The sequence below is a fragment of the Triturus cristatus genome, chromosome 3_2 (genome assembly GCF_964204655.1).
Source record: "Triturus cristatus chromosome 3_2, aTriCri1.1, whole genome shotgun sequence".
NCBI classification, from domain to species: domain Eukaryota; kingdom Metazoa; phylum Chordata; class Amphibia; order Caudata; family Salamandridae; genus Triturus; species Triturus cristatus.
In genome coordinates this window covers 1,055,468,838-1,055,476,639 of record NC_140584.1, presented here as the reverse complement: position 1 = coordinate 1,055,476,639, position 7,802 = coordinate 1,055,468,838, and positions in this window count along the sequence as shown.

The following is a 7,802-nucleotide window of genomic DNA, read 5'->3' as shown; positions in this document are numbered from 1 at the left end:
TCACCAGCCCATGTCTGATGTCATCCTGCCACCTGACTCGAGAGCCGGATGGACCCTGTGGTATTTAACTAAACGTTTGTTCTTCCCCACAGGTTGGACTGACACTTTTGCTTGTCCTTCAATAAAGTTGGGGAGGAATGTAGTGTCCTGCGAGACACGTTCTAGTGGTTCGCAGGAAGCATGTAATCCCAGCCACTCCCTCGAGGGCTGGACACACTGCACCCGACACCCATCCATCACGGGGGTCACGAGTGACGTGGCCCCGCTAATAAAAAGGCCCGGGTGCACGTGCTCGTGGCCAGTTTACTGCACAGTTCAGCCAGGTGTCCGTGTCACTTATTGGTATCATGTGGGCCTGAGGCCCGACACCACAGAGGGCTCCAAAAAGTGCTACCAGGCCAGCCTAGAGCTAGAGTACATGTGCGCGGGCGCGCGCAGACTTTTCAGAGGGCTCCAAAAAGTGCTACCAGGCCAGCCTAGAGCTACAGCGCATATGCGCGGGCGCGCGCGCCGCGCTTGACCGCGATTACTTTCACTTTTGCGGCCACAAGGCCGCTTTGATGTCTGATCGCAATCACGATCACTTTCACTTTCGCGGCCACTTGACATAGCCAATAGGTCTCGCTTTTGGGACCTTATAAGTATTTAGTTATGCAACTGTTGCATGGCTAAACACTTATAAGGTCCCAAAGGCGAGACCTATTGGCTATGCCAATGCTTGTTCTTATTTTCATTATGTACACAAAATAACGGTTTGATAGAGAACTGGCAAATGAAACACATTCCAAGTGTAACAATTCGAAGCACCCGAAGCAGACAACCTTGACATAATCTCGCAACCTCTGCTTCTCTGTTTCCAAACAAAGCACAAAGAATTCCACACCAAAAGCCGGCGTGTTCGGTTTCCTCCTCGCCCACAGATCAGCAGCACTTTAACACCTCTACTCAAGAAGACTGCACATCCTCCGGGGTGATCCCGGACACCTGGTGTGAGGGTACACATCCTGCAACCCGGGGCTTGTCAGCCATGCTGCCACATACCGGAAACACCAAAGCGCGCCACCCCGCTCTGAGAGCTGCTGGGTACGAGTGTACACGCACCAGTCAATGCCAGGGAGGAGGCTGCCCGTCACCGGGCCCACTCTGAGAACTGCTGGCTACGAGTGTACACGCACCAGTCAATGCCAGGGAGGAGGCTGCCCGTCACCGGGCCCGCTCTGAGAGCTGCTGGGTACGAGTGTACACGCACCAGTCAATGCCAGGGAGGAGGCTGCCCGTCACCTGGCCCGCTCTGAGAGCTGCTGGGTACGAGTGTACACGCACCAGTCAATGCCAGGGAGGAGGCTGCCCGTCACCGGGCCCGCTCTGAGAGCTGCTGGGTACGAGTGTACACGCACCAGTCAATGCCAGGGAGGAGGCTGCCCGTCACCGGGCCCGCTCTGAGAGCTGTGAAACATATGGGAGGAGAATTTATTAACTCTTTGCAGAGTTCTACATAAATAAAATTGTGTCCATCCAGTCTGCGTTGCGATGCCGCCGCCGGTCGTCTGACTCTTCGACTCCTCACTCTGCTTGTCCAGTGAGATTCTCAGGCCGTGTGATATTCTCACCCCTCACATCCGCTGGTTAGGGGAGAGTCTCATGTTTAAAACTGCTGACCCTGTAATATTCCTATCTCTCTCAGAGCTGGCCGGGTGATATTGTCAAATCTCATCCTTCGCATCTGCTGGTTAGTAGATATTCTTACCTGCCACACTGCTGGTCCAGCAATGTTGTAATCTCTCATATTTGGCCGTGTGATATTCAAATCACTAACAGTGTTGGCCGTGTGATAATCTCAGCCCTCACTCTGTTGGCTGTATTAGTCCTCTCATTCCTGGCCATGTGATATATACTCGCTCACCCTGCTGGTCCTGTAATATTCTCTTCTCTCACACGGCCGGCCCAGTAGTATTGTTATCCGTCACACTGCTGGCCGGGTGATATTGTCTTTTCTGGCTGCTGTTCCTGCGGTACTCACATCCCTCACACTGTTGATCCTGTGACATTGTCACCCTCTCACAGATGAGCATGCGAAATTCCCCTCCCTCACAGTGCAGGTCGTGTGATAATTTCATCCCTCACACTGTTGATCCTGTGACATTGTCACCCTCTCACAGATGAGCATGCGAAATTCCCCTCCCTCACAGTGCAGTTCGTGTGATAATTTCATCCCTCACATTGTTGATCCTGTGACATTGTCACCCTCTCAGAGATGAGCGTGCGATATTCCCCTCCCTCACAGTGCAGGTCGTGTGTTAATCTCATCCCTCACACTGTTGATCCTGTGACATTGTCAACCTCTCACAGATGAGCGTGCGATATTCCCCTCCCTCACAGTGCAGGTCGTGTGATAATTTCATCCCTCACACTGTTGATCCTGTGCCATTGTCACCCTCTCACAGATGAGCGTGCGATATTCCCCTCCCTCACAGTGCAGGTCGTGTGTTAATCTCATCCCTCACACTGTTGCTAATGCGCTATTTTCCTCTCTCACATGGCTGGTCATTCGTATCCCTCACACTGTTTGTCCTTGATGTTTTCATCACTCTCGCAGCTGGCTGATATTCCCAACCCCGACACTGCTGGTCGGCCGTGGACAGACAGGGGTGTGTCTGGTCCATGAGATTCGGGGGGCGGGGTGAAGAGGTGGGCTGCAGGGCAGGAGGTTGAGATGACCAAGGTTTGGGATGGACTGTTCACGAGGAACAGGTCAGTGCCATGGAAGATCACTCCTATACACAGTGTTCAAATATCAAAGTTTAAATCTTTAGACAAAATATTATTACTGAATGCTTTTCTGAATAAGAAAGTTTATGACATTTCCAGACATAGCATTTTTTTTTCTTAATTTTTTTTAATTTAATGCGATTTTATATAGCGCGAGCATTACCCCAAGGTGTCAGAGCGCTTTACAAAAGAACCAGCTGAGTTACATGAGGACTTTGGATTACATGAGTTACACAGGAGATATAAACAGGGATTTTTTTTTTGCATATTTACAAGTGGAGCGAAAGGAGGAACAATTGCAAATGTACAAGTTATAAAGTCACTCAAGGAAGAGATACAAACAGATAAACTCTAAAATCACATTGGAATGGTAGTAAGTATTTGTGTTTCAACTCTGGCACAAGGAATCCAAATTGCCTAGTAAGTACCGCTCTGAAACACAAGGAACTTATACTCCACAAATACAAGATGGCCACTACTACTGCATGTCTTGCGAGAGCCCCTTGTAATCCGGTCCAACCCAATCCATGTTTGTTGCATAGTGTGCACATTGCGTACACGAAACCTCACACAAACCAACTCCCACACTCTGCAACCTTAGTTGAACTCTCTTGCCAGAGATGAATCATGTGGCAAGGAAGACTTGCGAGGAGGTAATGCCTTGGTTATACCGGTAATCTTCATAGATATAGGTATAGATGAATATATATATATATAGATATAGGTATAGATGAATCATGCACCATGAAGTTCTGTAGAGTGAGTCTCCTCTCTTGTCATCACAGATGAGTGTGTTCCGCAGATCATGACACTCGACTAAGCAGCAGCTGTTTTCCAGTGGGAAATGTAGAGGGTAGTTGAGAGAAATGATCAAATCAGAAAGTTTCTGGAGGACATTCTGATATAGGGTAAAGATAAAGGTGAACATGACAAGGTTCTGAGGAAGGATTTGGGATTTTGCGTGAAGCCGATATGACTGTGGCTAAATACGCATTTAATTTGACGTGGATTATCTGGGTCGCACCATTAGGGGTGAAGGTCGCAAGCCTAAGTAGATACCTTCTTTGGTGAAGTGGATATATAATACCTGCAAGGGTTTGCTTTGGAGGTGAAATATGGACCCGGTAGCTGTAACATTAGTCTGTTTCAGTGTAGAAACTGAAACAGAGATGGAGATTGAGGAGGAATGGTTGACAGCTATTACAAAGGCAAGTTGCAATTGTGCAATCATTAAGGAAGAATGTAGATAAGGTGTGATGCAAGATGGAGGGCTTAAAAGAGTTGAATAGCATCCTAATGAAGGTTGGCAGGTGGATAATGATGAGTTGTTTTTTGGGTTAATTACAAGGTGGTTTGTGGTTTGAATTCACTGTGATGGAGGGAATCACGCACAGGAATGAAAAACTGGTTGTGCCTGTGGGTGTGAGAAGTTGGTTGATGGAATTACTACATGAGGGCCATAGTAGCACATCTGCCATGAAGCGTAAAGCAAGAAGTGATTTCTGGTCACTAGGTATGGACAGAAACAGAGTTTTGATTTTGGACCTCTTGTGCTGTAAGTGATGCATCTCATACAGTATTGTAAACACAGATAATTCCTAGTGGTTATCAGAAGAAAGCTGGCAGAAGATGGGCCTTGATTTATGTGGTCCATTTTCAGGTATGCGTGTGGTACATTTACAATAGGAATGGTTATTACCCAGAGGCGCCGGAGGTGAGATCTGGGAATGAGACTACGTCAGAGGGGATGGCAGGTTTCCTGTGGGATATTTTTGCTAGTGAGGGATGTCCTGAAGGGGTAGTGATGAACAATGGTCCACAATTAATTTCAAATGTAATATAAGAGTTCTTTGGGTTATATAGTATAAAGGACACAAAACGACATCATATAACCCTAAAACTATTTGGGGGATGATTCAAGCATGTCTTGGAGTATACAGTTGATTTTACACAATAGGCTGATGTGGAAGGAAGAGATCAGAGAAATATTGATGAACTACAGAAGAACTCTACACTTGAGTAGCATTGGATCTCCTTTTTGCATCTTGTGAGGGAGGACTCAATGTGTCAATGTGTTTCCAGGATGGATGGGGAAGAGTGGAGTCAAGTCAACCAACAAAGAAGTCCTTAGTGATAAAGTGCATGCTAAGCACTGGGAGTATCATAATGGGCGTGCAAAGAAGACAGTGTGTGTATCAAAGGATGACTGAATGCCGATAAAGTATAGCGGTTTGAGAAGGGAGGGGCAATCGAAATGGCAACCACCTAAAATGGTAATCAAGGTGAAATATGGTACGAAGAGAGTAGTGAATTGCAATCAGATGCAAGTGTTGAGAAATACAGGTGAAGGTATAGAGATGCACAGTGATACATGGTGGAAACCAAGATGTGAACATCGATGCCCTCAACGGTTTGGTCCCTATGTCACATAATGAGTGAACTCATACGGCAATTTTAACGAATTATTGTGTAAATAAAGTGTTGTTATTTGATACACTTTCATAATTCAATCCATATGTTCATGTCATTCACAAATGCCATTGACCAATTATTGTATTCTATATCTGTTTATATTTTTCTTGTTTGTATTTAGAAAAGGAGATGGTTGCACCTAGTTGTATGACATGATATGAAGTCTAAGACTGAAACAAAGATTTTAGAATTAGACTGTTGATTTGCGTTCCAAGACGTGGCAGTTGCTGCCAGACTGGGAATACTGACGGTGTTATGGACACATCTGTAGATCTCAATGAAGGTATCTGATCAACTTTCAGATGTATAAAGTCTTGAAAGTGGGAAAATATGAAAAAAGGACTGTTGGCTATTGAGGAAATTGAGCTTTAATTCTTATGCCTCCTATGGACAAAGGGAAGAGAGTTTGTTCAATTATATTTCTAGTTCTAAAAGCATCAAGATGATTTAGGATTGTGACTCACCTGAGGAAACTCAACAAATGGGTCAGGAAGATTCCATTGAAAATGGAAAACGTTGAAAAGGATCTTACATATGCTATCTATTTTCAATTAACAGATTTGATGAGTGCTTACTTTCATACACCCATTGCTCATTTGCATCAGATATTAATCAGATTTTACATTCAAGACCAATATTTACTTTCCTTCTGCCTACGGTCAGCATGGAGAGTCTTAACCGAAATGGTTGCACGAGTGGTGGCATTCCTTTCACCTTTAAAGTTACCAACTTTAAAGTAGCTGGACAACTGGGTGATTCAGGCCCTTGAGCTCCCTGGATTCTACAAAGAACAGAAATGTTATCTTCCCTCTTAAAGCTCCAAGAGGCTCCAGTGAGAAAATAGTTCAAAGTTTAAGGACACACATTGTCAGCGTCGTCACTGTTCCAAGGTCCCGACTTCATCTTGGACCTCTTTTATCTCTTCTTCAGAAGTATCATCAGCCAGCTCTTCACCTTTAGAGAATTTGGTTCCATCAATAGAGACAATGCTGGCACTGCAGTGATGGTTAGATCAGCATCTCTTTCCAAGGGGCTTCCAATTTATTCAAGTGCTTCATTGGTCTTAATCAAAGAGGCCAGTCCAGTAGGTTAGGGAACTGGCAGATTGCACTATTCAAGATCAAATCTTTCTTCTGTAAAACTGCATATCATCAAATTAGAGGGAACTGCCTGCAGTATTTCGTGCCTAATAAAGCAGAAAAGACAATTTAGACATTTTATTTACATTACCGACAGACTGCACTGGTTATTGGCATATTTCTTTAGGTTAAACCAAACACATAGGGAGAATGTGCCTTTATTAAACTCAGGTATGCTTGTATGTAGAATTAATGTGCAGCTTGTTTTCAAAATGACACACAAACAAATGGTGCAAAATACACTAAGCCAACATTTCTATCTTCCTTCCTTCCTAAATAAATGTTTTAGGAAACTCTAAACCATGGTGGCTGTCCTGCATATGACTTGCTTAAACTTTTCATTACTAAAGTATGTGCTGATTTTATATAAATGTATTTCATCGCTCCACGCTGCATGTTCTCAATGCATTTAGATAGTTTCTTTCTGCCACATAGTCACTTAATGATGAATTATGAACATTATATTAAAACAAATAGAACTTACAAGACGTGAATCTCATGATTCAACTAGGCTATTGAATTAAAATGTTTCTGTCTTTAGAGTAGTTCATTGTTACGCAGTGGAACCTGAATAAGCTTATAGTTTAGAGCCTGCTGAGATTCTCATGGGAAACGCAAAACGAATGCCACAAGTATGAATATTTAGTAACGAACTAATACATTTAGATAGTGCACCGTCTACATTGTGTGTTTACTGTGGGAATGAAGGAAGAAGCTGCAGATGAATGGACAATTGCTCTTCATTGGTTTGAGATGACCTAACACCGGAATACATCGATACATGTTTTATGTTTTTATATTAATCCATGTTTCTAATTTGAGTATGGCAGATACTGGCAAACTTTTCTGAACTACTCTTCAGGAGGAGTTTTTTCCTGACCCTTTCTAATACCCTTTTCTTTTTACGGACCTTAGCTGAAAGCTACTGCTGGTGGCTTTAGTTATTTTCTACTTGGACAGTAACTGATTTACTTTGATGATTTATGGGTGTAGCTAATGCAGCTCCTGTGGGAGAAAATGCTGAGTTTTCCAGAACTGCTCTTCATGAGGAGTTTGATTTCTTGAATACTCCACATCTCGCTCTTTTCCTGAACTCTTTATGGGTTCTGCTTAGAATTCTAAATTCACCTCTTATAGAATAGGGACTTATTCCTTTATGGAACATCCTTGTTATATTTTGCATTTATTGATTCTAACCATGATATTTTTGATATTTCTGTAAACTGATTTATCTGATTTACTAATTGAATAAAAACACGAAAACAAACCTATTCAATTCATAATGAAAAAGAAAGGTTTTTGAACCGTTCCTAAATCTTGCATTATTAACTGAATTATTTATTGTAAATGATGATGTCTATTGAGATGTTTTGATTCATGCTCCATTCTAAAACGGTGGCAAAGATCTATTGACCTGGAGAG